At 48.5% G+C, this 20,500-nt stretch overlaps 1 non-coding gene across 1 annotated transcript; it reads right to left on the bottom strand.

Moving 5' to 3' along the window:
* Window positions 1-7,276: 7,276 nt before the first annotated feature.
* On the bottom strand, window positions 7,277-7,359 carry trnal-uaa (transfer RNA leucine (anticodon UAA)). Its single transcript has one exon. It is a non-coding gene; the product is annotated as a tRNA-Leu (tRNA).
* Between the last annotated feature and the right edge of the window lie 13,141 nt (window positions 7,360-20,500).

Here is a 20,500-nt window from a genome sequence, read left to right as displayed (position 1 = left end):
TGCTCCCACATGCTCAGCTTCTGTTGTACCCTGGCTACTCGCTGCTTCCAGGTTTTGGTGCACGTCTCAGCCCTTCCAAACCATATCCCCAGCACCTTCAGGTAATCTGACCGAACGGTGAAGGGGACAAAGGATCGGTCAGCCGAGTTCCCAAAGAACATGGCCTCGCTCTTGCCGTGTTTAACATTGGCTCCCAAGGCCAGTTCGAGCTGGTCGCAGATGCTCATCACTCTGCGCACAGACAGTGGATCCGAGCATAAAACGGCGACGTCATCCATGCACAGGGAGGTTTTAACCTGAGTGCCTCCGCTGCCTGAAATTGTCACCCCTCTGATGCTCGCATTCTTCCTAATAGACTCAGCAAAGGGTTCAATACTGCAAACAAACAAGACAGGGGAGAGAGGACAGCCCTGTCTGACTCCAGATTGGATCGGGAAACTTTCTGATTCCCACCCATTGATTGAGACTGCACTACTGATGTTTGTGTAGAGTAGTTTGATCCAATTGCAGATTCCCTCCCCAAACCCCATTTTGGAATGCACATCCATCATGTTAGTGTGCGATATCCTGTCAAAAGCCTTCTCCTGGTCCAGGCTGATGAGGCAGGTGTCCACCCTCCTGTCCCGTACATAGGTGATCATATCCCTGAGTAGCGCAAAGCTATCAGAGATTGTCCTGCCTGGTATAGTATAGGTCTGATCAGGGTGAATCACCAACTCCAGAGCAGACTTGAATCGACTGGCTATGTCTTTTGACAGAATCTTGTAGTCAGCATTAAGCAGAAATTGGGCCACCAATTTCTGATTTCTGTCCTCTCCCCCTTCTGCTTGTCGATGAGGGTGATGATGCCTTTCCTCATGGATTCTAACATGCTGCCAGCCTGGAGCATACTCTTGTTTACTGGCAGACATGTTGATTCTTTCCTCAAATCAGTGCACAATAAAAGAGACTGATTCTGTCAGGCTCCTTTTTATACAGGCCACCTGGACATAGCTGAGAAAGGCAGAGTGAGAGCAGGGAGGGAAGGAGACAAGAGTGAAGATTAAACAGAGAGCTAGATGGAGGAGACACCCAGAGTGACAGACAGAGAGAGAACGGCCCCTCATCTTTCAGCTCCACCTCCAGTTTCCTCCGGGCTGCCAATTTCAAACACTTTATTAACAGCAGAACCAAAACCCAGCTCTCCACACAAACCCTTCCAGACTCGGCCTTCATAGTCAAGGCTTTCCAGAAAGCCGGAGCTTTTAAATATGGTCCCGATGCAATTAACACTCAGTAATATTCCCACCTAAACACAGTCCATTCTTTTCTAAGAAACCTCCTCAGTAACATCACCATTTCCTCACACATCCGCTTCCTGCAGTTTACAAACACCTTACTGCAGCTGTTTGGGGAATCTCCTGTGTTAAGATTGGAGTTGGAAAGCGGCCTTTACCCGGCAGTGTTATCGTCTCACACTGAATCTGCCAGACATCCTGTTCTCTTTATTGCGAGAGAGAAAGCACGGATTTAGGAAATGCTCATTTGAAATGATCTCTATTGAGAACGAGCCCGGCCGTGGGACAGGTATTCCAGTGCAAAGAGCTGTCCATGACCGAGTGTTGCAGACTGGCACATTGCAACGTCCAAGACTATGTGCTGTGGGACGGCATTAAAGCTTGGGGAAGCCACCATGGAGACTCAATGGGGAAAGGCTGCAGTCTGAGGCCCTAGTAGGCCATAGTACAGTGAGGGGCTGGAACCTGTGTAAAACCCCTCGGGCTGTTTGCACCAGAGAATGTTTGATGTGTAATGTAAATACTGTAAATATAACCTGTGCAGGCAGGGATTGTGAGATACATCATGTACATTATTGAAGGAAACTGATCTGTATTGTACCTTATGTAATATTAAATTTGAACTGCTTTGCAATGTAATTGCACAAACTATATGAATAAAATACATATTGTGCAAAAGAGAGCAGCTTTCCTGTCAACACACACCTTGTCTCAGGGCACAACTTTCCTGTGATCTTGTCACACCCAACTTCGCTCTATATCTTCTGACACACACACTTTACAGTCTGTCATTTCCAAAAACAAGCATTCTAAAATCAAAAGACCTTTTGTTTATTTCTCCTTTCTTTTCATTTCTCCTCTATTCTTCTCAATCACTCCCTTCAACAGTCCTATTCAGATCAAGGTGGAATGTGAATAGTGTCACAACTCACCTGACACTATTATTACCCTTCTTTTCTCTTGTCTCATTCAATGGGAAAGTTTTATTCACCAGTCTGTTGCTGTTTTACACTCTTGCCATACCATCTGGTATTGCATCCATCTGAATTCTGTGCTTTCATGGCCTTACATATCTTTTCCTCTTCTGGATGATTTGTTTGCTTCAGTTCCATTCAACCAGGCTGGACCACAGGGAAGCTTAGAACCTTTGCCTTGGACGGGTCCACGTTGATCCATTACATTCAGAATCACCTCCGTGAAATAACTCCATAGTACAACGACAGTAACCACACAGAATCTGCTTCAAACACTCCTCCACATTTTATCTGTTCTGACCGTCAACACCTCCAGCTCTTTTGTTTAAGTGGAACCCATCAGGTGTGTATAGGCTCCTTCTATTCTGAAAGCTGCAGCACTGGTTCAGGGAATTCAGCCCTGTTTCTCTACTCGAAATGATCAGCCATGCTTGATCTGCCTCGTATTTTGCTTTTATTGCAACGTTACAAGACCTCCAATCCTCTGGCACCACACCTGTATCCAGTGAGGGATTGGAAAATGATGGTCAGACCTTCCACTATTTCTTAAAAGCAAAATACTGCGGATGCTGGAAATCTGAAACAAAAACAAGAAATGCCGGATTCACTCAGCAGGTCTGGCAGCATCTGTGGAAAGAGAAGCAGAGTTAACGTTTCGGGTCAGTGACCCTTCTTCAGAACTTCGGAGTTCCGAAGAAGGGTCACTGACCCGAAACGTTAACTCTGCTTCTCTTTCCACAGATGCTGCCAGACCTGCTGAGTGAATCCGGCATTTCTTGTTTTTGTTCCACTATTTCTTCCCTGGCTTCTTTCAACAGCCTGGGGTACATTTCATCTGGTCCTGATGAATTATCCACATTCAAGGATGCTCATCCCATTAAGACTTCCTCTCTCCTTAAGTTATCACGTCCAATACTTCACACTCCTCCTCCTTAATAACAATATATGCATCACCCTCTCATTCGGGAAAACAGTAAAGTATTCATTAAGGATATTGGCAACATCTTCCACCCCGATACAAAGGTTACATTTTTGATCTTTTATGTGCCCTGCTGTTTGTTTAGTTGCCTCTTACTCTAATGTTTTAATGCAACATCTTTGGGTCCATTGTTATTTTGTTTGTCCAGGTTCTTTCCGGCTTTTTCTTTGCTTTTTGCCGCTGCTCCCAAACGCCTCCAGTTCAGTCAAAACACAACTTGTCAGAAGTGGGATTCGATCCCACGCCTCGACTGGAGACTGCCACCTGAACGCAGCACCTCAGACCGCTCGACCATCCTGACTGCCAGCGATGCACTATCAATGCTAAGGAAATTATTCATTCTTTGTGAAAGTATTTGTGAGATTGTGGAAATGTCTGGAAGAGGAAAGACCAGCGGGAAAGCTCGGGCCAAGGCCAAGTCTCACTCCTCCCGGGCTGGACTGCAGTTCCCGGTGGGCCGTGTTCACAGGCTCCTGAGAAAGGGTAACTATGCTGAGCGTGTGGGTGCCGGAGCCCCGGTCGATCTGGCTGCTGTGCTCGAGTATCTGACCGCTGAAATCCTCGAGCTGGCCGGTAACGCGGCCCGTGACAACAAGAAGACCCGCATCATCCCCAGACACCTGCAGCTGGCCGTCCGCAACGACGAGGAGCTCAACAAGCTGCTGGGAGGAGTGACCATCGCTCAGGGCGGGGTGCTGCCTAATATCCAGGCCGTGCTGCTGCCCAAGAAAACCAGCACTCAAGAGCTCCCAGAAAAAGTAAAGCGGCCAAAATGTCATCTAATAAACCAAAGGCTCTTTTCAGAGCCACTCACAGTCTCTGTGAAAGGGCTGGTTACTGTCAGGAGGGAGTCAGAGATGGAGTTATTGGAACAGTGGATTGACCTGTTTCACATCTGTCCAGGTGTGTTTTCAGTTCCCTCTCTGGATTTCGCTCTGTTTCTCTGCTCACACATCTCCCCCTCTAGTTAAGTGAAGAAGTGAACTACAGGGTGTCAGAATCAACAATTTAATAAATCCCGCTGCATTCGATTTGATAAATCCCGAGATTATCCCGGCACATTAACGGGAACTGGTTCGGAGCTGATGAATTAACTTAATGATGGAAGTGTCTGGGTTAATTCTCTGTTTTTCATTTGGACAGTTTGAATTGTGTTTTTTTTTTTCTCTCTGGTGATCTGAGCGCCGCTTCTCAATGAGAATCTGCTCCCGGAACAGAGTAAATGCAGGAAGGAAGAGGCCATTCTCGGGCTGTGTGTTTCTCTCCTAACCTGATCTGTTTAGACCGCACTGTTCCCAGAGGACGGAATCAGTGCGAGTTGTGCACACACAGGAGCTGAGTCTACTGCAGCGCTTCAATATGTACCTTCTCCCCGGCCCTCCCTATTCTCCGGACACAGAGCTGTCTGTTTCCCCCGGCGGCGGGAGAGAGTCGGGGATTCTCTCCCCGCAGTGTCAGGGTCTGCAACCCCGGGGAACTGGCGGTTTCAGTCAGAGTGACCGAGCTGCCTTACATATCCTGTGTACTAATCTCCAATGGATTCAAATATTAGTGAACTCATTGGGTAATGTTTGTAAATAACCCTCATGTGAACTGACCCGGCTCCATTAATGCCTTCCAAATAAAACTGGGATCCATTTCTTTTCCCCAAATGCCAGCTAACGGATCCCAGGAGCGGGGTTGAGATTGTGCTGAGCAGCAATGAGTCTCCGGTAATGCTGCTTTCTAAATTCCAGATCAGCTCTCAGTCCGACAGGCCTTTCGGGAAAGTGATGTGACAAAACAGAAACCATGTGGCCGCCCCTCCAATCTAATGGGTTTGATGATGAACAGAGATGGCAGCTCTTTCCTTTGCTGATTTGGTGGCTCTGAAAAGAGCCCTTGTTACACTTGTTACTGAAGCTGGGTTTTAGGTGCGTTCCCCGCGGATGCGGCGGGCCAGCTGGATGTCTTTGGCCATGATGGACCGGGATCATTCTGGTGAATCTGCTCATTTTCCGGCAGAAGCATCAGTCGCTGTTTGAACTGTTTAAAGTCAGGGATGTATTAGCAGCCAGAAAGTGAAGGGCAGTTCATTGCTCCCTGCAGCATTATCCGCCTCTTTCAGGAGAAAAGATCAGAAACTGCTCGTTTCTGTCAGTCCCCGAGAAGCCTGTGAGAAGCGGTTAGTCGCTAATTTGTTCCTTTTACAGAGTGGAAGCTGATATTTGTCCCGTTTTAAATTGCTGAACCGGACCTTCCTCCCGCCGCTTACAGTTAACAGATTGACAAATGAAAACGATTCCTAAAATCGCGTCAGGATTTTGTGACGGTAAATACAGTAAAACAGAACATAAAATGAGAGGTTTTAAAATTGTTGCCTGAAAATTGAAATTTTCCATCACCAATTCCTTCCTGCTCTGGAATTGCCGGGCTTTTTCCAATTGGAAATTCTAAGCCAATGAGAACTTCTATTTACTTATATGTGATTCTCCTATTGGTTAAGAATTGGATTGAGAAGCGGGTGACCAATCAGAGACAGAGTCAAACTGTGGGGATTCCAGGCCCCCAGGAACTGAGCTGAAACTGTTCAGATTGACAAACCCTGGCAGTAGCTTCACACATTGGACACTTCACACTGAGTCATTCAAGGGCTGGTGTGAGAGAAGCTTCAGATCCTGTCATTACTCTCTGACTCATTATTCATCCAGAACCAAACAATTAGTAAATGTGAAGCAGTGAAGAGACTTTTCACTCTCACTGCAGAATGTGTCATCTGGGGAAATAAGGAACTATTATATTCGGAGATTCCAGGTACATTCCTCCCTGAACAAACCCATTCCTAACATTCCCGATCACAGCCTATCCCAGCTCCTGTTGTCACCCGACTCCAGCTGAATTGGAGAAACTCATGTGTTGGGGTTTGAGTTGTGAGGTGGGGTTTCTCCGCCAGTGTTACTGTCTTACAGACTCTCCCCCTGAATTTGTGAACTGAGACTGCACCGAACACATCCCCAGTTAGAGTGAGGGCCGGATATCCCTCTGTTTTATTACAGACAGTGGGGAAAGGGCTGGGTGGAGGGGAGTCACCAGGGATCCTGGATTTACTCCAAATCATTTCCATGTGGAATCTGCAGGCGTGGCCGGGACAGGGATCATTTGATCAGGGGATCAGCTCTTTCCTGAGAGATGTGGGTGGCTCTGAGAAGAGCCTTTGTGTTCAGATGTTTACAAGTTTCCCGCGCTTTCACTTCTTTCCAGACCCTGCTTTCTGAGACTTCGCTGCTTTCGGCTTGACCTTGCTCTTCCATGTCTGCACTTTCTTCAGCGCCTTTCCGCCCGCCGCACTCTTGCCTTTTTTGACCTTCTTCGCAGGAGACTTTTTCTGAAGCACTGCTTTCTTCACCGCCTTATTTGGCGTTGCCGCCGCCTTGCTGCTCGTTTTCTTGGCTGTTACTTTCTTTGTTGTCACTTTCTTGTCTGCTGGTTTCTTCACTAAAGATTTATTGTCTGCTGGTTTCTTCACTGAAGATTTCTTGTCTGCTGGTTTCTTCACTAAAGATTTCTTGGCTGCTGGTTTCTTCACCTTCTTTCCCACTTTTCCCTGGGTTTTCCTTCTTGCTGATTTTGAAGGAGCCGGAGGCGCCCTGTCCCTTGCTCTGCACCAGGGAGCCTTTGTTCACATTCCTCTTGATACTTTGCTTGATCTGGGTCTTGAGCTTCTCCTGAGCGGTGGCAGACCTGCAAGGAATCAACTACCAGCTAGCGTATAAAGCGAGACCAAGGCTCAGGGCCTTCAGTTACCTGGAGGGGAGTCGGACAGGCAGCGGATCCTGTGAGGAACCACAATCCAGGAAGGATGAGAAGGTCATTGTCAGGGTACAGAGGAGATTAAGTTAAAGATTTACCAGTTTATAAGCAAGCGCAGAGCCAAGGAACGGTGCTGGGGCAGATCAAATAATAGGAAGCTGTGATCAGTTGGAAGGCAAGAGTGATTAAATGACAGAAGAGATGATGGTGCAAGGCAAAAGTCAGGGAAAGAATAAGCAACGTTTTGTAAGCACAGATACCAGGAGTGGGGTTTGAACCCACGCAGACACATGTCTATTGGATCTTAAGTCCAACGCCTTAACCACTCGGCCACCCTGGCACATTGACCCATCACTGAAAATGAAATTTAATGTTATCCGGGTGCCATCTGGCCTTTTCCAATATAAAGTTATGACTCCTCTCCCATGCAAAATTGGACCCTTCATTATTTATGAACCTCAATCGGATCACCCCTCAGTCTAGGTTTCTCTAAGGTGTAGGGTCCCAACTCTTTTAGTCTAACTTGATAACCAAGATGTCTTATACTGGGAATTCGTCGAATGTCTCTCCTCTGTACCCTTTCCAAAGCCTCAATATCACCCATCATGTGAGGAGACCAAGACTGGATACAATATTCCAAGTGAGTCCTGACCAAGGTTTCATAAAAGGACAAATTCGGGACATCTCAGATACTGAAGGAGTCCGTGTCCAGAAGCAGCAAGACCTGGACAACATTCAGACTTGGGCTGCTAAGTGGCAAGTAACATTCACACCACATAAGTACCAGGCAATGACCATCTCCAACAAGAGAGAATGTAACCATCTCCCTTTGACGATCAACAGCATTACCATCGCTGAATCCCCCCACCATCAACATCCTGGGGGTTACCATTGACAAAAGCTTAACTGGACCATTCATATACATACTCTGGCTACAAGAGTAAATCAGATAGTGGGAATTCTGTGATGAGTAACTCAGCTCAAGGCAAGTGGTGAAATGCTCATTAGAAGAGCTGGAGAAATGGACTGGTCAGGTGGGCATAAAAGTGGCAAATGGAACTCAACTTGGAGAAGTGTGAGGTGATGCCTTTGGTGAGGTCAAACACAGCAAAGGAATACACAATTAATGGGTGAATGCTGAGAGGTGTAGAGGAAGTGAGGGACCTTGAAGTGAATGTCCACAAATCCCTGAAAGTAGCAGGACAGGTTGATAAGTTGGCTGAGAAGGCTTATGGAATCCTTTCCTTTATTAGCCGATGTACAAAATATAAGAGCAGGGAGGTTATGCTGGAACTGTATCAATCATTAGTTAGGCCACAACTTGAGTTCTGTGTGCAGTTCTGGTCACCTCATTCCAGAAAGGATGTAATTGCACTTGAGAGCTTACAGAGGAGATTTACGAGGATGTTGCCAGGACTGGAAAAATGCAGCTATGAGGAAAGATTGGATAGACTGGGGTTGTTCTCCTTGGAATAGAAGAGGCTGAGGGGAGATTTGATTGAAATGTACAAAATTGTGAGGGGTCTGGATAGAATGGATGGGAAGGGTCTATTTACCTTAGTAGGGAGGTCAGTGACTAGGGGGCATAGATTTAAAGTGATGCGTTGAACAATTAGAGGGGAGATGAGGAAAGGTTTTTTTCACCCAGATGGCTGTGGGAGTCTGGAACTCACTGCCTGTAAGGGTAGCTGAGGCAGAAACCCTCAACTCATTTAAAAGGAGTCTGGATGTGCACCTCAAGTACCTGAACCTGCAGGGCTACGGTCCAAATGCTGGACAATGGGATTCAGCTGGGTGGCTCGTTTTTTGGCCTGCCTGTGCTGTAAACTTTCTATGTTCTATGATTCTATGCAGACACAATGGGCCGAATGGCCTCCTTCTGCACTGCAATAATTTTGTGATTTTTGACTCTCCAAAACTTGTCAACCATCTACAAGGCACAAACCAGGATGAGTGCAGCACCAACAATACTCTAGAAACTCGACACTGTTCAGGACAAAGCAGCCACCTTGATTGTCACCCCCTTCACCACCTTAAACATTCACTCCCTTCATCACTGACACACAGTGGCAGTAGTGTGTACCATCTACCAGATGCACTGCTGCAACTCACCAAGGCTCCGCAGACAGCACCTTCCAAACCGAAGACCTCCACCACCTTGAAGGACAAGGGCTGCAGATGCATGGAAACACCACCATGTGCAAGCTCCCCTCCAAGTCACACACCATCTGATCTGCAAATATATCGCTGTTCATTCACTGATGTTTGGTCAAAATCCTGGATCTCCCTTCCTAACAGCACTGTGGGTGTACCTACACCACATGGAGTGCAGCAATTCAAGAAGGGAGCTCACCGCCACCTTGTCAAGGACAATTAGGGATGGGTAACAAATTCTGGCCTTGCCCGTGTCGCTCACATCCCATGAAAGAATATGCCTCATTTTATACTCAATTGTCCTCTGAATGCAGCCCAACCCTCTATTTGCTCCAACTATCACTTCACAGCATTGCTGATGTAACTTTAGAGATCTGTGCACTAGAACATCCAGATCTCTGCTCAAAATTATTTTCTTTTTTCCACCTACTTTAATGTTTTTCCCTGAAGGGTGTATGAATGTTGAGCATTCGCCCTGTCCACATGAATAACACTGCACTTACCCAAATTAAACATCATTTACCAGTCATGAACCCAATCTCCCAACACATTAAGATCAGCCTGAAACAGTCGAGCATCGTCTACAGTCTAAACACTCGCACAGATCTTCAAATCATCTGTCAATTTACAGATGGTGCGCCCTACACCTACATCCAGATCATTAATAAAACTAGTAAAGAGCAACAGACCCAACACCGATCCCTGTGGGACACCACTGGTAACTGGTCTCCAAACAGATCCAGATCCATCTGTAACTACTTTCTGCCTACATCTGCCAGTCAGTTCCCAATCCAGATCAATATATTACCACTGATACCAGGGACTTTAATCTTATAGAGAAGCCTCTTGTGTGGAACCTTATCAAAATCTTTTGGCTGAGATCTGCTAATTGAACACAGGCCGGGGATGAGGCCTAGGCCTGTCCTGCTTTGTGTGTGGGTCTCAGGACCACACAAGGTGAGATCAGCTCACTGAGCACAGGCCCATCCTGCTCTATATGGTGCTCAGTACCTCACCAAATGAGAATAACTAACACACCACAGGCCATGGAGCCTCGGCCCATCCTTCCCCGATTGCAGTTCAGTGCCAACCAGGTCAGATCAGCTAATTCAGCACAGGCCGGAGATGGAAGCTGGACCTTTCCTGCTCTTGGGACTCCGTACCATACCAGGTGCGATTAAATAAAATACCACAGGCCGGGGATGGAGCCTGAGATTTCCCTGTTCTGTGTGGGGCTCAGTGCAACAACGTGTGAGAAGAACTATCATCCCACAGGCTGAGGAAGGAGCCTGGGCCCATTCTGTTCTGTGTGGCTCCTACCACATTGACTGGGATCAGTTAACTCAACACAGGCCATGAATACAACCAGGCCCTTTCCTGCTCCGTGTGGCTCAGTATCACACCAGGTGGCATCAGCTAACACAGCACAGGCTGGGGCTGGAGCCTGGGTCCGTCCTGCTCTGTGGGCTCAGTAACAACCCGTAAGATGAACTTTTTTCAAAAGACTTCAGTGCATTTATCTCTGTCCAACACTGTGAGGCAGCTTTCTGTGTTTATAAAGAGTGTAATTTATTGACTGGTCTCTTGGATCAAACAGGGTAACAGACAGAGGTCTGTGTGCAGAGGGTTTGGGGGTGAGCTCTGATTCCTAACCCTTTCTGGACTGTGAGGAATAAAGAATGAATGAGAGAGAGAGAATGTGGGAGAAGGGATGATGGAAGAATTTGTCCGTGAACCTGATTCAAAGTGTCTCAAACGCAAGATAATATTAAGATATCAAGAGCAGAACATTAACATAATCTGAGTTCCGCGATCTGGTCGGGTCCCATTCCCCTGAAGTGAGGAATGAACGGGTGGGGAAATTCCACCTGGAGTTATATTTGTCTCCAATGAAGATGAGTTCACAGTGAGGATGGAATAGCTCAGTTGGGAGAACACGAGATTGAAGAACCAGGATACAATCCCTGGTTTCATCACTTTTAATTTGGTGTCTCCATCAGTTTAAGTAGAGAGAATCAGAGGGGAGATTTTCCACTCTTGACCCCATGGGCTGAATTTTAAACTAACGGTGCGGCTCTCGGCAGAGGCACCGGAAGCGGGTGTCATCACCACACGAGTGAAATGTGGCCGGCCGACCCCGATCACGGAGCAGCCGACCAATTAATGAAGGGGAGGCGTGGGGCCCATGTAAACAAGGACCAGAGGTAGGGAACGAGGCACCGATGGCACCGACATCTGACACAACGGCAGGTGCTGGCACCATATTGAAAGGACTGCCAGACCTGCATTCACTGCTGCCTGGTTTAAAGGAGTGTCTTCCTGAGAGCCCTCTACTGCCCCAGGACCTGTTCTGCTGCCTCTGCTGTCCCAGGATCCGTTCTGCTGCCTCTGCTGTCCCAGGACCCGTTCTGCTGCCCCAAGACCCATTCTGCTGCCTCTGATGCCCCAGGACCCGTTCTGCTGCCTCTGCTGCTCCAGGACCCGTTCTGCTGCCCCAAGACCCGTTCTGCTGCCTCTGATGCCCCAGGACCCGTTCTGCTGCCTCTGCTGCTCCAGGACCCGTTCTGCTTCATCTGCTGCTCCAGGACCCGTTCTGCTGCCCCAAGACCCGTTCTGCTGCCTCTGATGCCTCAGGACCCGTTCTGCTGCCCCAGGACCCGTTCTGCTGCCTCTGCTGCTCCAGGACCCGTTCTGCTGCCCCAGGACCCGTTCTGCTGCCTCTGCTGCCCCAGGACCCGTTCTGCTGCCTCTGCTGCCCCAGAACCTGTTCTGTTGCCTCTGCTGCCCCAGGACCAGTTCTGCTGCATCTGCTGCCCCAGGACCTGTTCTGCTGCCTCTGCTGCCCCAGGACCAGTTCTGCTGCATCTGCTGCACCAGGACCTGTTCTGCTGCATCTGCTGCCCCAGGACCTGTTCTGCTGCCTCTGCTGCCCAGGACCCGTTCTGCTGTCACTGATGCCCCAGGACCCGTTCTGCTGTCACTGATGCCCCAGGACCCGTTCTGCTGTCTCTGCTGCCTGAGAGGTAAGGAGCTGAATGCGAGCCTGCAGTGACCATGGTCCAATGGTTTGGCGATGCCTTCCTGCAGGTTCGCCTCCAGGTGACAACAGATAGGTGGAAGATCCTCTTCCCCAGGGATGGGAGGTGGAGACCTGTCCACCTGACCAAGCAAAGCTGCTTTGAGATAGTAGGTGAAGTCAGCAGCCGTGGGGTCAACCCCAAGACATGGATCCAGTGCACGAAGTGGGTCAATGACCGGATCCAGGCTGCTCAGGCACAAACTCAAAACACTTTGGACCCTTTGGACATTGAGCATGGCAGAGTGAGAGGGAGTGTTTGGTGGAAAGGGAGTGACCACCCAGTCATGTGTATTGGGGAAGGGCAGCAGGACATGCTGCCTGAGGCTTGGCTGCATCTCGGTTGGAGGTGCACGTCAGTCACTGTCTAAACTCACACAGTCCCTCGAGAGGGGCCACATGCAGGAGGAATATGTGTGTCCACATCATGGACTGCTGGACTATCACCATCAGAGATATTGGGCTTGTCCCCGCTGGGAGACGAACTTTGTTGATCATAGTGGCTGCAATAGAAGACAGCCCACAATCGGAAAGAGCGTGTCAAGACTGGCAGTGGATGCCTTATCTCCATGTCCTCATCCCGATGGAGGAGGAGGCCATGGAACAGGCCGGGCAGCAAAGCAGCTGCTCCATAGCTGATGGAGAGACAGGGACACCTACCTAAGAGAGTGAGTGAACATCTCCTGGGGCACAAGGGTGCATCTGCTGCAAAGGAGCCACACTGCTCATCTGTTCACCACTGCATCAATGGAGCTGCACAGTAGGGGTGGTTGGAATGTCACGATGGGCAGACCCTAACCCTTCAATGTCCCTGTTTTCACATGCAGGCTAGGATGAAGGACAAGAGCGAAGAGCTGGAGAGCCTGGGGGACAGCCAGACACCTCTGAGGAGGAGGAGGGATCCTCAGAGGGTGCACCGTCACATCATTCCCCTGCACCCTCCACCAGCACAGAAACCCTCACTCGGTGGGTATCCACTCGCTGTTAGATTTGGGCACACAAGCTGGTGAGCACGTCACAGACAGGCCCGGGCAGCTGACGGAGGCTGTGACAGCCGAGGCCACTGGCAGTTGGAAGTCTGTGGGAGGCCAGGCCCATGCTGAGTCCCAGGCTGATGACGTGCCTCTGGTGTCACCAGCAACACGGGAAATGCTGCAGCTGCAGCAAGAGGTCAGGCAACATCTGGCAGAGTTGCCAGAGGTTATGTGTACCCAAGTTCGGATGATGGAGGAGTCCATCCAGGCCTTGCATGCTGCACTGTCTCTGATGGGGGTGTGTCTGGCTTCCTTCCTTGAGAGATTGGTGACTCTGATGGAGAGCCAGATCCAGCCGACCAATCAGTGGCTGCCGGAGATGTGTGCAGACCTGCACTCCATCGCTTTGTCCATGAGCTCCATCCAGCGGTGACAAGGCGAGAGGGGGGACGAGGCACCTGAACTCTTCACCAGGTCCACATCCCTCTCAAGTCCGCAGCGAGGTACAAGTGTGTCTTATAAGGGGGAGGAGCAGCTGGCTGCTACATCTGGGGTCTCCTCTCAGGGTGCTCCTGGTGTGGACAGTAGCTCCAAAGCCCCTCTGCGAGTGACACAAGTGATGCCAGTGCCTGCCTCCATCACCCTCGATGACAGAGGCGGGGGTCCCTGTACCTGTGCAGGAGGCCCTCAGTGTGCCGGGGCCCTCCAGGCCACAGGCAGCAAGAGGACGGCCACCAATGTCATCCCAAGCCATGGGGCAGCAAGGTCAGCAGCCTGTCTCCACCTCAGCTGACAGAGCAGGGGGAGCACCACGTAGGAGCATGCGGAAAAGATTTCAGAAGAGCACCTAGATTCACTTGGGTTCATGGTGAATGTGCATTCCAGATGGATAGGGTTGCATTTGATGTCACACGGAAGAAAGAAATGATGTTCTCTCACTATGTCTCCTTCCTATTGTTGATGCCCTTTGGGACTTCATTTAAACCCTTCCTCCCAAGGGGCTGGAAGTGAGGGACCAAGCCCTGAGTTCACAAAGCTTCGGTCTTGTCACTGTGCGATGTGTACCTGGACGCTGCAGTGCAGAAGGAAGCAGGCGACAACAGGGCTGCTTAAAGCTAAGACTTTATTGCTGTGGTTCCAGAAGGTGGTAAGGCTCAAAGGAAACTTGAATGTATAAGGGTGTCTCATGTCTCCCTTGTGTGTATCTCATTGCCCCTTTCCCGCTGTGCCTGAGGTTCTTCATCAGGCACTGCTTGGGCAGCATCCTCCTCCACATCCTCATCATCAGAGGAGACATCACACTCCACGATATCCTCACTTGTCAACACCTCACCCCTCTGTAATGCCAGATTGTGCTGTGCACAGCAAACCACCACGATATGTGAGACCCTCGCCGGGACATAGTGAAGGGCTCCACTGGATCGATCTAGGCACCTGAATCTCATCTTCAGGAGACCAATGGCCTCCTTGATGGTCGCTCGGGTTGACCCGCAGCAGGTGTTGTACCTCTCCTCTGCATCCGTGCGTGGGTTCCTCACAGACGTCAGTAGTCATGTCCTCAGTGGGTAGCCCTTGTCTCCAAGGATCCATCTCTGAAAGCGGATGGGGCCGCGGAAAGGTTCTGGCACCTGGGAGTGCCTTGGTATGCAGGCGTTGTGGCTGCTTCCCGGGATTTGTGCATACACCTATGGGATCCATTTGCAGTGGTTGCAGACCAATTGCACACTGAGCAAGTGGAAGCCCTTCCTGTTGAAGGCTGCTGGCTGGTCTGCAGGAGCCTTGATGGTCACATGGGGTGACACCCTACACCTGGGGGAATACAGTGATGGCCCCGAATCCTATAGTCCTCTCAGCTTGACTGTTTGGATCGATGTGCACATCGTCACCGGCCCTCCTGAACAGGACATTGGTGACCTCCTTGATGCACTGATTCACCAAAGACTGTGAGATTCCACACATATCTCCAGTGGATCCCTGCAATGATCTGCTGGTGCAGAAGTTCAGTGGCACAGTGACCTTCAGTGACACTGGTATCAGGTGCCCACCAAGTCCCATGGGGCACAGCTGCATCATGGCAGAGAGATCAGTGACGACCTCCGTGCAGAGGCGCAGTCTGTGGAGACACTGTCACTCGGACATCTGCAGGTAGTTGAACCTCAGCTGACGTGTTCCTCTGCCTCCTTCTCCAGCCTCCTGTTCGCGGCTGGCCTTCCTGTGGGCCCCCAAGCTGCTGTGGTGCCCCTGCTGGTGCCTGCGCCTCCCTCCCTTCCTCTCTACTCCTCCTCCTCCTCAATGTGAGCCTTGAATGAGGCCCATGACAGGTTGCCCCTCCCTGAGTGCAAGGCCTTCACAGTAAACAGCACCCAGCCCTATTTACCTCACTTGTCACCCTCAATAAGGTGGCACTGCCCCAATGGTACCCTGGTGTGGCTCCCCCTGCAGAGCTGGCACATAGGCCCCCACTCCTGACAGTGTTTCCCGATGCCCTTTCCGCCTCCACCCTTACTGCCAAGTTACGCTGCCTCACCCGATAGCTTCCCAGTGAAGCCAACACTCAGCTCCCACCTCCCAGTCACCTCCTTTAACCAGGCGAGGCTCTGAAGCCCCGTGGTTCCCGTGCACTATTAGTTCAATTGGATCCAGTGAATAAAATTGCTGACAAGTGGACTCATAAATACTTTAAATGCCTTCTTGCCGAGTGGATGTGCGAAGTCTGCCCTCCATGTCAGCCGCCGACAGAAAAATCCGGTCCGACGTCTTCCATCCCTATTTTATACACCCCCCTCCCCCTCCCCAGCCTGCATTCCCGTCTCCAACGGTCCCTTAAAATTCTGGCCCATGTCTCTAAGACTAATGGGAGTGAAACTACATCTGCTCCTTAGCCTGAACAGGGAGAGCTGCTCTCTCTGTGTTCAAAGTGAATGAATCTGCTCTTTACCTTGTCTTCCAGGAACGTTCACTGTCTGGAAATGTCTGTTTGAAAATGTTTTCCTGTTATATTAATGGAGCAGAGGAGCAGATGTGAGTTGCTGTTCAACAGAGAGGTTTGGAAGTGGGTGAAGGGGTGGAGTGATGGTGTGAGTGACAGGTGCAGTGAGTTGGCCATTCTCAATAGAGTGTCAGGAATGAAGGTCAGAGGAACAGACCAGGCAGGAAACACAGAAAGAGCGAGGAGAAGCTGGTGTGAAAAACAGAGATTAAACAACAGGCTTGTTCAGTTGGTTTGGGTCTGGTGTTTAGAATACCCTGAATCTGGGTTCACTTCCCTTCCAACTCAGCGAATTGTATCAACATTATGTTCATAAAACCATAGAATGATACCCAAAGAAGGAGACCATTTGGTCCATTGCGTCAGTGCTGTCTCTTTGGTTATGTTATCCAATTAGAACTGCTGCTCATCTTTTTCCTGTAATCTGTACATTTTTCCTTCCAGTATTTATCCCAATTGCTTTTCAAAGTTACGACTGAATCTGCTTTCAAGTCCTGATCAGACAGTGCATTCCAGATCACAACACATCACTGTATAAAAAATCATTCCTCATTTCGCCTCTGGTTCTTTTCTCAATTACCTGATAAATACATCCTCTGGTTACTGACCCTTTTGCCACTGGAAACAATTTCTCCTTATTTAACTTATTGAAAACCTTCTTGATGATGTCACATACTAGATTGCCAGTAAAACTGAAGCCCATGGAATAAAAGAGACAATGACAGCATGGATATGAAGTTTGCAGACTGATAGGAACATAGAAGCAGGAGTAGGCCATTCAGCCCATCGAGACCACCCCACCATTCAATATGATGATGACTGATCATCCACTTCAATGCCTTTTTCCCACACTATCTCCATATCCCTTATGTCATTTGTATTTAGAAATCTGTCAATCTCTGCTTTAAACATACTCAATGACTGAGCTTCCACAGCTCTCTGGTGTAGAGAATTCCAAAGATTCACAACCCTCTGAGTAAAGAAATTTCTCCTCGTCTCTGTCCAAACTGGCTTTCCCCTGATGTTGAAATTGTGTCCCCTGGTTCTAGATTCCACAACCGGAGGAAAAACTTCATCTACCCTGTCTATCCCTTCAAATATTTTGTAGGTTTCAATGAGATCACCTCTCATTCTTTGAAACTCTAGAGAATACAGTCCCAGTTTCCCCAATCTCTCTTCATAGGACAGTCCTGCCATCCCGGGAACAGGTCTGGTGAACCTTCATTGCACTCCCTCGATGGCAATGATATCCTTCCTCAGGTAAGGGGACCAAAACTGCACACAGTATTCCAAAGTGCAGTCCAACCAAGGTTATATACAATTGAAGCAAGATTTCACTACTCCTGTACTCAAATCGTCTTGTGATAGAGGCTAACATATCATTCGTCTTCTGAATTGCTTGCTGCACCTGCATGTTAGCTTTCAGTCGCTTATTGACAAGGACACCCAGGCCCCTTTGTACATCTACACTTTCTAATCTCTTACCATTTAAGAAATAATCTGCACATCTGTTTCTCCTACCAAAGTGGATAACCTCACATTTTTACACATTATATTCCATGTGCCACTTTCTTGTCCACTCACTAAGTCTGTCCAAATCCCCTTGAAGCTGCTTTGCATCTTTCTCACAACACACATTCCCACCTAGTTTTGTGTCATCTGCGAACTTGGAAATACGACATTTGGTTCCCACCTCCGAATCATTGATATATATTGTGAACAGCTGGGTCACAGTGTGGTGGTGAACAGTTGTATTTCTGTCTGGAGGAAGGTTTCCAGTGGGTTCTCCATGGTTCCTCATAACTTCAGTTATGTGCAGAGACTGGAAAAGCTGGGGTTGTTCTCCTTGGAGCAGAGCAAGTTCAGAACAGCTTTGACAGAGTTAGAATCAAGGAATCAAATTGTTACAGTACAGAAGGAGACCATTCAGTCCATCATGTCCATGACAGCTCTTTGCAAGAGCAAATCAGCTAATTCCACTCCTCTGCCCTTTCATTGTAACCCTGCAAATTTTCTCTATTCAGGTGTTTATCCAATTCCCTTTTGAAAGCCACGATTGAATCTGCCTCCAGCACACTCTCAGGCAGTGTATTCCAGATCCGAACCACTCACTCTGTCCCACACCCCTGGTACCATTGCAGAAAATCTCTTCTGTTCATTTCATCCCTCATAAATAATTGAAATGAAATGTTTATTAGGAAATGCACAATATAAAAAAGAGAGAGAAATAAATGCTGAGAAAAATAGAAGTCAATGTTTGGAAGGTAAAAAGAGCAAAAGATGTAACTTTTATTCTGGTTGAGTGAGAGGAATATATCACACTCTGGGGCTTTTTAAGAGGATTTACTGATAAACCTGGGATTTGAGAGGAAGCTGGTTCATGGTTTACAGAACAAATTCAGTCCCTGGGGTGGAGCCAACAGCTGCACCGTCCAATAACAGACAGGATGGGGACACTGTCTCAGGCCTGGTGAGCTCAGTCGATGAAAGCATGAAACTCTGAATCTCAAGTTTTTGAGTTTGAGCCTCACGGTGGGTGTCTATTATTTCCTTTTTAGGCTGATTTTACAGCCATTCTCCAGCTCTGAATTCCTTGGCAGAGAGTTCAAGGAGTGTTTGAAATGAGATTCAACAGCAGTATGAGAAAGTCTCTCCTTGATTCAGGACTCTTACCTCTCTGCAGCATCTCGCTGCTGAAGATTGAACTTTATCTCATTTCATTCTCAGCTCATGGTCAGTGTGGATCACTGGGACTTCTGGCTGTCTCCCACTTCACAATCCATCAGTGCTGAGAAATCAATGGGGAATATTACTCACATGTTACAATGTTTTATAAATACTTGAATGTATTTCACACTGTGTCTAACAGTGTGAATCTCCCCTGGTATATCAGCTCACCAATACTTCAACAGAACATTCACATAATGTGAGCTCTGAGATCTGTTCAGATCCCATTCCCAAGACCTAGAAAGTGGGATTGGGCTGGATCGCTCTTTTTCAGCTGGCACAGACACGATTGCTAAATGGTCTCAGTCTGTGCCATAAATTTTCTCCATTTTCTATGTTCTATGAAGTGAGGTGCGATTGGGAGGGGCAATTCCACCAGGGTTATATTTTCTACCAAAACAATGACACAAGGGATACTTCACTTTTTTATTCATTCATTCATGCGATGTGGGCATCGCTGGCTAGGCCAGCATTTATTGCCCATGAGAAGGTGGTGGTGAGCTGCCTTCTTGAACCATTGCAGTCCATGTGGGGTAGGTACACCCACAGTGCTGTGAGAAAGGGAGTTCCAGGATTTTGACCCAGCGACAGTGAAGGAACGGCGATATAGTTCCAAGTCAGGATGGAGTGTGGCTTGGAGGGGAACTTGCATGTGGTGGTATCCCCTGTATTTGCTGCCCTTGCCCTTCTAGGTGGTAAAGGTCACTGGTTTGGAAGGTGCTGTCCAAGGAGTTGTGGTGCATTGCTGCCGTGGATTTTGTAGACGGTGCACACTCTGCAACTGTGCGTCGATGGTGGAGGGAGTGAATGTTTGCAGATGGGGTGCCAATCAAGCGGGCTGCTTTGTCCTGGCGGTGTTGAGATTCTTGAGTTGGAATTGCACCCATCCAGGCAAGTGGAGAATATTCCATCACACTCTTGACTTGTGCCTTGTGGATGGTGGACAGGCTTTGGGGAGTCAGGAGTCATGGATGAGTGAGAGGAATATATCACACTTTGGGGCTTTTGTAAAAGGATTTATCAATAAACCTGGGATTTGAGAGGAAGCTGCTTCATGGTTTACAGAACAAATTCAGCCCCTGGGGTGGAGCCAACAGGTGCACTGTAATTACTCACCTCAGGATTCCAAGCCTCTGACCTGCTCGTCCAGTCACGTTATTTGTATGGCTACCCATGGTAACCTCCATGATGTTGATGGTGGGGGATTCAGTGATTGTAATGCTATTGAATGTCAAGGGGAGGTGGTTAGATTCTCTCTTGTTGGAGATATTCATTGCCTGGCACTTGTGTGGTGCGAATGTTACTTGCCACTTATCATCCCAAGCCTGTGAGACTGAAATAGCTCAGTTGGGAGTGTGTTCGACTGAAGATCCCTGGTTCAATCTGGGGTTTTGGCAGTTCTCCTTTATTCTGCATCACCCTTTGGTTTTGACTCTTGAGCTGCACAATTTACACTGAAATTATTTACCCAACTCTGAAGGTTGGATTGGAATAGAGAGATATCAAGGATGGGAAATATTTACATTGTCTGCTTTTGCTTATTCTCTCTCTCCCTGTGTCC

Source organism: Heterodontus francisci, unplaced genomic scaffold, assembly GCF_036365525.1.
Source record: "Heterodontus francisci isolate sHetFra1 unplaced genomic scaffold, sHetFra1.hap1 HAP1_SCAFFOLD_58, whole genome shotgun sequence".
Classification (NCBI taxonomy): Eukaryota; Metazoa; Chordata; class Chondrichthyes; order Heterodontiformes; family Heterodontidae; genus Heterodontus; species Heterodontus francisci.
Note: the sequence above shows the minus strand (reverse complement) of the source record. Positions and strands in the feature narration are given on the sequence as shown.